The sequence below is a fragment of the Leuciscus leuciscus genome, assembly GCF_965113295.1.
Source record: "Leuciscus leuciscus genome assembly, chromosome: 19".
Taxonomy (NCBI): domain Eukaryota; kingdom Metazoa; phylum Chordata; class Actinopteri; order Cypriniformes; family Leuciscidae; genus Leuciscus; species Leuciscus leuciscus.
In genome coordinates this window covers 27,453,913-27,462,644 of record NC_138743.1, presented here as the reverse complement: position 1 = coordinate 27,462,644, position 8,732 = coordinate 27,453,913, and positions in this window count along the sequence as shown.

Genomic DNA, 8,732 nt, shown 5'->3' with positions numbered 1-8,732 from the left:
GTGTTAGGTGAGCGTCAAAGATCACACCAAGGTTACAAGCATAAGAAGTTGGAAATAAAACACCATCATCCATAAGCAAATTAAAATTTCTCCCTTTGTGAGTATAGCCGCAGGTGTACAAATGAGTAGAATCTCTGTGTTGGAAGAATTCAATTTAAAAAAATTATGGTGCATCCACGTTTTTATTTCCTGCACACACTCCGAGAGAATACAGTAGGATCAGATTTGGAGCTGATGTAAATTTGAGCATAAAAGTGTTATCCCAAACCATATTTCCTAATTATTTGCCCAAAAGGAAGCAAATAAACATTAAACAATATGGGACCCAGGACAGATCCCTGATGAACACCATGGCGGACTTGTCCAATTTCAGATTTGTTGTTTCCCAAGACAACAAACTGGAAACAATCAGTGAGGTAAGATTTGAACCAGTTAAGCACAGTACCGGTGATACCAAGCCAGCTCTCCAGCCTATTTAGCAGGATAGAATGGCACACTGTGTCAAAAGCTGCACTGAGATCTAACAAGACCAAGATGGTAGAGGTTCCAGAGTCAGCTGAGACAAGCAGGTCATTCATAACACGAACCAAGACTGTCTCTGTACTGTGTCCCTTTCTAAACCCAGACTGAAAAGGTTCGAAAAGCTTGTTGGATGACAAGTGTGAGTGGAGTTGTGCCACGACAACACGTTCCAAAACCTTAGCAAGAAAGGGCAGATTTGAGATAGGCCTATAATTTGATAGGTAATCTTTCAAAATAGGCAGAAATAAATACATGATATTGATGCACTTTTACAGAAAGAGAAGGATACCATTGCAAAGTGTGTTTGGCTTATTTTATATTGTAATATTTTATAATAGTATTAATTATTTCATTACTGTTGTTATTGAAATTGCTAGGATAATTAACCAGGCTAATCCTAAATGTCCTAAAAAAAAAAGTGTATAGACTCATGGGTATTCACACTGTTTTGTTGATTATAATACTGTGGTTAAAATCTTGTTATTAAGAGTGTTCCCCTACAGAGTAGTCTGCTAAATCTTATACGCTTGTTTAAAAGTTGACACTCAGAGAGAGGGGAGCACAAATATCTTGACCCCAATTTGGACAGAGGGTGTAAACAAAGAGGAGTCTTCATGCCATCTGCCTCGTGGACAGAGGCAGGCAGAAGGCTTGCCCAAAGGAAAATCTTCACTGTATCACATGTGCTGGGCTAAAAGAGAAGCCCGAACCCAACAGGCCAAACCCTAACAAGCTCTGGAAGTCTGGTCTTCCATTTTAGACAGCTAGTGATAACACTGAAAAAATTGGTGCTTATACGCTATACCGGTAAAAAGTTTGGAATAATTCAAATGTTGTAATATTTTTGAAAAAAAGTTCCTTATGCTTACCAAGTCTGCATTTGTTTGATCAAAATACAGTATAAAGCAATATTGTCAAATATAAAATAACTTTTTTTTATATTAAAAGTAATTTATTCTTGTGATGACAAAGTGGAATTTTCAGCATCATTACTCATTTTAATATGCTGATTTGCTGCTCACGAAACATTTATGATTATTATCAATGTTGAAAACAGTTGTGCTGCTTAATATTTTTGTGGAAACTGTGATACACTACCATTCAAAAGTTGGGTCGAATTAAATAATTGATAACTGCAGCAAATCAGCATATTAGAATGATTTATTAAGGATCATGTGACACTGAAGACTGGAGTAAAGATGCTGAAAATTCAGCTTTGCCATCACAGGAATAAATTACATTTTAAAATATATTCAAATAGAAAACAGTTATTTTAATTGTAATAATATTTCACAACATTATTATTTTTGTACTGTATTTTTGATCAAATATATGCAGCAGCCTTGGTGAGTATAAAATACTTCTTTCAAAAACGTATTCCAAAATGTTGACCGGAAGTGTGTAGGGCTGTCATGCTCATGAAGATCTGGGTTTAAATCCTGGGTCATTTCCCAATCCCATTGTTTCTTTTTCTCCTCCCAATTTCCTTTAAGTTCTTTACTGTCCTCTAATAATAATGATAAATAAAACGTTGTCGAAGTAGTCAATGTGTGTGTTATGGAATGTATTTATATACAGTATGAGGGATAAATGAGTGTGATCTATGATCTATCAACTGGCAAGATAGCACAAAGAGGCAACACACACTCTTCTTATGTGAGTTCACACACACATCTGTTTCATAGTCATGTGTCATTGGATAGAGAGTTATTAGCCAGCATAAAAATAGTTTTTCTTTCTGTGCATGGCCCGCGGACACGCATGGTGTGGGGTGGCTCCGTAAACACATACAGAAGGGCCTCTGTCCGAGACTGCTGGGGTGTGTGAATGTATGAGGCGGAAAGACATGGGGGATTATTGCTTGTATTCAGGGAGCTCAACAACCACTTTTTTAAAATTTGGTCACATCGCACAAGGAAGCTGTCTATTCAGTTTTTTATTGCACTCTCTTGTGATGCCACTTAAATGTTGTCTTAAATGGATCATAAAGTATGGCGCCTTTTATCATGAAACATTATCTGCAATGTATGCAAGTGGCCTGAAGATCAGTATTACCTAAACAGAAGAAACACCTCCCCTGGGTTGTGAAATGTTGTACTTTGAATGTCCGAGAGTTTGGGTGGTGGATCAATAAGTGGTGTTATGAGTGAATATTTATGGGACTTTCTGAGGAGGTTAATAGTTTGAAGTGATCTGATTTAAATTAGATGGATATCAAGTTCCACTTGAGGCTAACCGCCTGATCCCATTTATTGGCTATGCGTGAGAGAGAGACCAGGGCTGCTAGAACTATGTGATAAGAGGTAGATGGTTATCATTTAATAAAATATGGTTAATATTATACATACAGCTGGAATTAATATTATAAAAACAAATAATTGTTTGGCACGCTCTACCTTTATACTTTATTGAGAATGTAGGATGTCATCCATTTGTATGTTAATACAGTAATAAGCCATTCAATGATTTGTGTGTTACAGCGATTGCAAGAAAAGGATAAAATCACATAACGCATAGACTTGAGTAAATTCTTTAAAAAAATGGTGGGAACTAGTATTGTGTCTGAGTCCAACTCTGAGTTCGCCTGGCTGAGTCCCAGTCGAGTCCCAGTCCTTGAACAACTGCGTTTGAGTGTGAGACGTTTATTAATGTCTTGTCATCTTAATTTTATGTTGTTATATATTGTCAGAGTTTAATACAAATCCACCCGAGTGTGTCCGAGTTCATTCTTAATTGCAGTCCGAGTCCAAGAAGGCTACCACAACTCTAGTGGGAACAATATTATTATTATTAAATGCACCAATGTTCAAATGACTATGTTGAATTATGAATATATATAGGCTATAAATATATAGTTTATAATTCTTTTTGTGTATGTGTGTGGTTGACAAGCAATGTAGCGAGAAGCAATTAAAAATGCATTAAAGGGTTAGCTCACCCCAAAATAAAAAAAAATGTCACCGATTACTCACCCTCATATCGTCCCAGAGAAAATGAGAATGAACCTCATTGGTTCTTGCAGAAGCTCAAACATGCTGCGTAACACGAGAATGAACCTCATTGCTTCTTGAGGAAGCTCAAACGTGCTGCGTAACACGAGAATGAACCTCATTGGTTCTTGCAGAAGCTCAAACGTGCTGCGTAACACGAGAATGAACCTCATTGCTTCTTGCACGTCAAGCGAACATACTGTGTGAGATGTGTGTGTTGATGAATGTTTGTAAATTAAAATGTCTAAATTATAAATCTGTTCATCAGAAAGCAATCTTGTCTCTTCAGAAAATTCGGACTAAACCGTTTTTTTACGATGCGAGTTTTACGATCTCTTTATGAGATCATCAAAGTGGTAGTTGCGTGGACTGTCATTGGAAGAACAGAAATATCTAACTAATATTGTTGATAATCAAAAAAAAACTTGAAATAGCTGAGAGAGATGGAGAGGAAGATAAATCTGTATGCACTTTTTAACTGCACCTCTTCGCCGACTTCTCACATATCTTGCAGGTCAAAGAAATTGTGTTTGCAACAAATACAGAGACTCATCTGACTTTTGAAACAGGTGCTCTTTAACCTTGCTGTAGGCTATGTTAGTTTCTTTCTTTCAAACTGATGTGTGCTCTTGAACAACATTTTAAGATAGATAACCTGAGAGTAAACCTAAAGCTGCAGAGAGAGTTGTTTGTTTTTTTTCTCAGTGAAGTTTATAGTATTATGTGCAACCTGCTCTTTTCCATACAATGAAAGTGAATGGTGACCACGGCTGTCAATTTTGAGTTATTAATGACTTAACGTTTCGTTTGGTTCAGACCACTTACATTTTTATGATGCTTTTTTGTATCGCAATCTACTTTCGTTAAATGGAAAAGAGCAGCGTGGACATTTTAATATCTCCTTTTGTGTTCTTTAAAGCTAGCAGACATCACTTCAGATGCAAAGCATTTCACAATAAATGATAACATTCTATGGGAAAATATAACTACAGGCAAATCCATACTCCTATCACATGTTTACCTTAACTACCCTTCTAGTTTTTCTGTCAGGCTTTGTCTTACAGTTCAACACGGCAGTCATAAGCAAATACAGCCGTTGTGTTCATGGGAATTAGATGAATCAGGGAGCCCAGGAGCTTGAAATCATCTCATGAGGTTTGACAAGCATGACCAGGCACAAGCCATAGGCCCCTTGGACACCAGCAGATCCTGAAAGATATGTTGTATTAATAAAGCCTGCTGCATCTAACCCACTTTTTTATGGTGCGGTTTTAGTTTAGATACCGTTCAGTTAAACCTTTAAAACAAGTAACAGCATGCTCATGTGAATTCTCCAAAATGACTGCTTTGCTTAATGTTTGCTTCGTTTGACACAGCAGTACACCTGAATTGGAATATTATCAGATTTTCCAGAAAACTTAGGTGGAGCAAAATGAAATTATTGCATGTGAAGCATAAAGGATGAACATGAAGAAATTGCAGAGAGATATTTGTGGGCTCATTTTTCAGTCCTGGGGCCCAAGACGCAACGCGAGTGTTTTTTGCAAGATTCAGCCCGACGCAGTCATTTTCATGTCAAAAACTTAAAACCATACCAGTGGGCATTAGATTATTTCTCAATACCTGCTCTCTCCTCATCTCCATCTTTCTTTTTCTCTCAGTCTCCTTATCCTGCGCTATTTCTTCTCCTCCTAAAGCTGAAGTTTGACTGATAGTCTTTTCATTTCTTTCCGTGTCAGTGAAGAAAGTAAACATAGGCTCAACTGATATTTATATGTTTTATGAATCATTTTAAGTGAATTTACTCAAGGCTACCAGGAAAGCATAGGAGTCAGTATAGGAACCATCTACAAGCTTTGGAATTTGAAGACGTCTGTTTTTAAATGTTAAAAGTAATTTTAAATAATAAAAACTATAGGCTACGTTTACAGCAGTTGGTTAAAGGCCGACGAGGTCAAATTTCAGCCGACTGTGCAGAACACTGAGAAAACAGTCGGCCGACACACGGTTGATATACAATGGTTACATAGTGTTAAAACGAATCCTGCTATTGATATCTTAAGACTGCCGACCCTGTAGACCTTATGCACCAGAGAAACGAGGGCGCCGCCATCTTTAGAATATTGTCTTTTAAAGGGATAGTTCACTTTGAAATTAATTTTTGGTATGTTTTAGCTTACCTCAAGGGCATCCAAGATGTAGGTGTCTTTGTTTCTGCAATAGTTTCAATTTTGATATTTTTAGGTCAAACCGTTCTTGTCTGTCAGTCATATAATGCAGGTCTATGGTCACCACCTCAAAGAGCATGCACAGAACAGTATTTATATCGTTTTTACCTCTTGTACCTTTCCGGCGCTTGCGCAGACTAAGACAGAACGCGCGCACACGTCACACACCAGGAAGCGCGCGCACCCTCAGATCACTTGGACGTGGTTGTGTACAAGAGGTAAAAACTATATAAATACTGTTCGTTTTCTCACACAAATCGCTTGTTTCATGTCTTAGGCCATCAATGTGTACTTACGATGGGGAATTGTTTAATTTGGACTTCTCTGTGCATGCTCTTTGAGGTGGTGACCATAGACCTGCATTATATGACTGACAGACAAGAACGGTTTGACCTAAAAATATCAAAATTGAAACTACTGCGGAAACAAAGACACCTACATCTTGGATGCCCTTGAGGTTAGCTAAAACATACCAAAATTTAATTTCAAAGTGAACTATCTCTTTAACTTCCGTTTTTGCGGTCGCTCTGTATATTTCTATGGCGCTGCTGTCCAGGAGTAATTAGCTTTTGAAGTGGATTTACTTAAAGGTATAGCGGAGGATCTTTCCAAATTTTAGATAAGACCCGCCCTCTCCACTTTTTGAAAAGTTTGATTGATTCACCAGAATGATTGACAATTAGGAGGACCAATAGTTTAGACTACCCACCAGGAAGTAAAACATCCTCCGCTATACCTTTAATGTAAAGTTAATGAAAGTTATCATGAGGACTGTAATGTTTAAAGCAGATGACTTAACAAATGTCAGTCGACCTGGAATATTTTAAAACGAGCCATTCATTCATAAACACGCAAAATCGCTGTGAAAATACAGACCGGAAGTCAAAAGACAACGAGCGCATCGCTGAAAAGGGGCGGGGCTACTTAAGGTCTGTAGAACAGTGGAAAGGGAAAACATATGTCCGACGAATATTGAACCCAAAACTAACTTTACCGGGCTCAACCACCGTGAGTCCACTTCACGCATTTGTAATCGCTGGCGTTCAGCGGAGAAGAACTTTGTCTGCATGCTTGAAGATGCACTCAAATCAGACAGGAGAACCGTGACTGAGAACTTAGCGTCGGGAATTGTGTTTGTGAAGGCGTTTGTGATATTACGTTTCGATTTGATGCGGAAGGATTCCTCCAGAGGGAGGACCAGGCTGCCTGCAATTTGACGATGCACACGGCTTTTTTTTTTTAACAATAGTCTACCATCGCGCTATCATTGATATTAATTAATCTATTTATTTAATAATTTATCTGAGGTGCCGGGAAAGCAGTTTCGGACCGTTCCGCCCACTTTAACCCCTGGTTACGCCCAAAACACGCCCATTACTCATTAGAGCTGGAAAGTCCCGCCCATCCGTAAAACCCGAAGTGGACCTCTAGATTGAAAAATCACACAATGCAAGTGAATGTGAGAAAATAATTATTTTCTGGTCCCGTTTGAATTGTGCCATGAATGTGAACATGTTGACTGTGAATTTTTTATATAATTTTTCATGTTACGAGTTTGACAGTATATTGTATGATTCTTTGGCTAGCAGTTGTGGAAAAGACATAACGAGAAAGACTACATGTCGCCTATGTGACGTCACCCCATAACACATTTCCCCTCCACTTGTCAAATCACGGTGATAATGCTACGATAATCTATGGAGACAGATCGAGATGCCTGTGTGTTTTGTACCCAAATGTCACCATTCAAACCAAATGGGTTGTTCTTTCTTCAGATTCCCGTCTGATGTAAAAACTAGGTTGTAGTCCACAAAGTGCTCTCACACAAAGCCTAACCGTATCTAACTTCTACCCGCTAAATTGTAGCATTCTTCACACGAAAAATTATATAAAAAATTCACAGACAACATATGTTCACATTCATGGCAAAATTCAAACGGGACCAGAAAATAATTATTTTCTCACATTCACTTGCATTGACGATTTTTCGACCTAGAGGTCCAGTGGGGTTAGCGGAAGGGGCGGGACTTACCAGCTCTATAGAATAGAGACGGACAACTCTTTTAGGCCATGAGCTGGGCGCGCCCACCATTTTTCCTGTTGTTAAACTAGCAAAAGTGGATTCGGACACGCCCTAACTGCACTTGCGCCCTGCGCGACCATGCGCTTAGATCGTTAAAATAGGGCCATTGAAGTTAAATTTTTTTACTCTTCTACCAAGATGAGCTTAAAATGACTAGCAAAATGTAAATAATTGGATATTACAATTCAGCAGAATCAGTGTTTCTTTCTCTCTCTTTTTTACAGTATATATTATTCTGAAAAGGAAAATGAAAGGATGGCTGAGGAGTATGTGTTGAAAAGAGAGCACATTAATATTCTGAGACTGACCTATTTTCCAAATGCACTTATTTAAAAGCAAAAACAACAAACGAATAGCAGTTTAAAAAGATAAGCAAATGCAGGGGAAAGGAGGGGGAGATCAGTCATTTACATTTGTACACATAGCCTTGGATTCATGTGATTTTTTTATAAGAGGAAGAAAGGTAAATATTTTGGTTTCGATAAAGTATGGTGACTGGTTTAGTAGAGTAATGATATACCCACATGTAAATAGCTTGGGGTTGTTTGTTATACCTTAACTTGGGTTGTTTGTGAAAATTAGAGAACTTGGTGTAGTGATAGATTTTCTAATATGCAATAGGAAAAAAAATTGCAACTGTCTTAATGTGCAAATTTAAAGGGATTAAATATTTTAAATTGCAATGGCATTAAAGTATAGTGTAATTAATGAGGAAGTTTTTCTTTGCTGACACAGAAAGTGGACGTGTCTGTTAGGTTATTTCCTATTGCTAGTCATAAAAAAATAAAAAATTCTCCCACCAGGTCTGGGCTCTTGCTAGTACAGGAGATCTGACCTGTACAGTTATCAGTTTCTAAGTGCAATGTTTTTGAGCATACACTTTTTTTGTATTTGAAACAAACTTCTGTT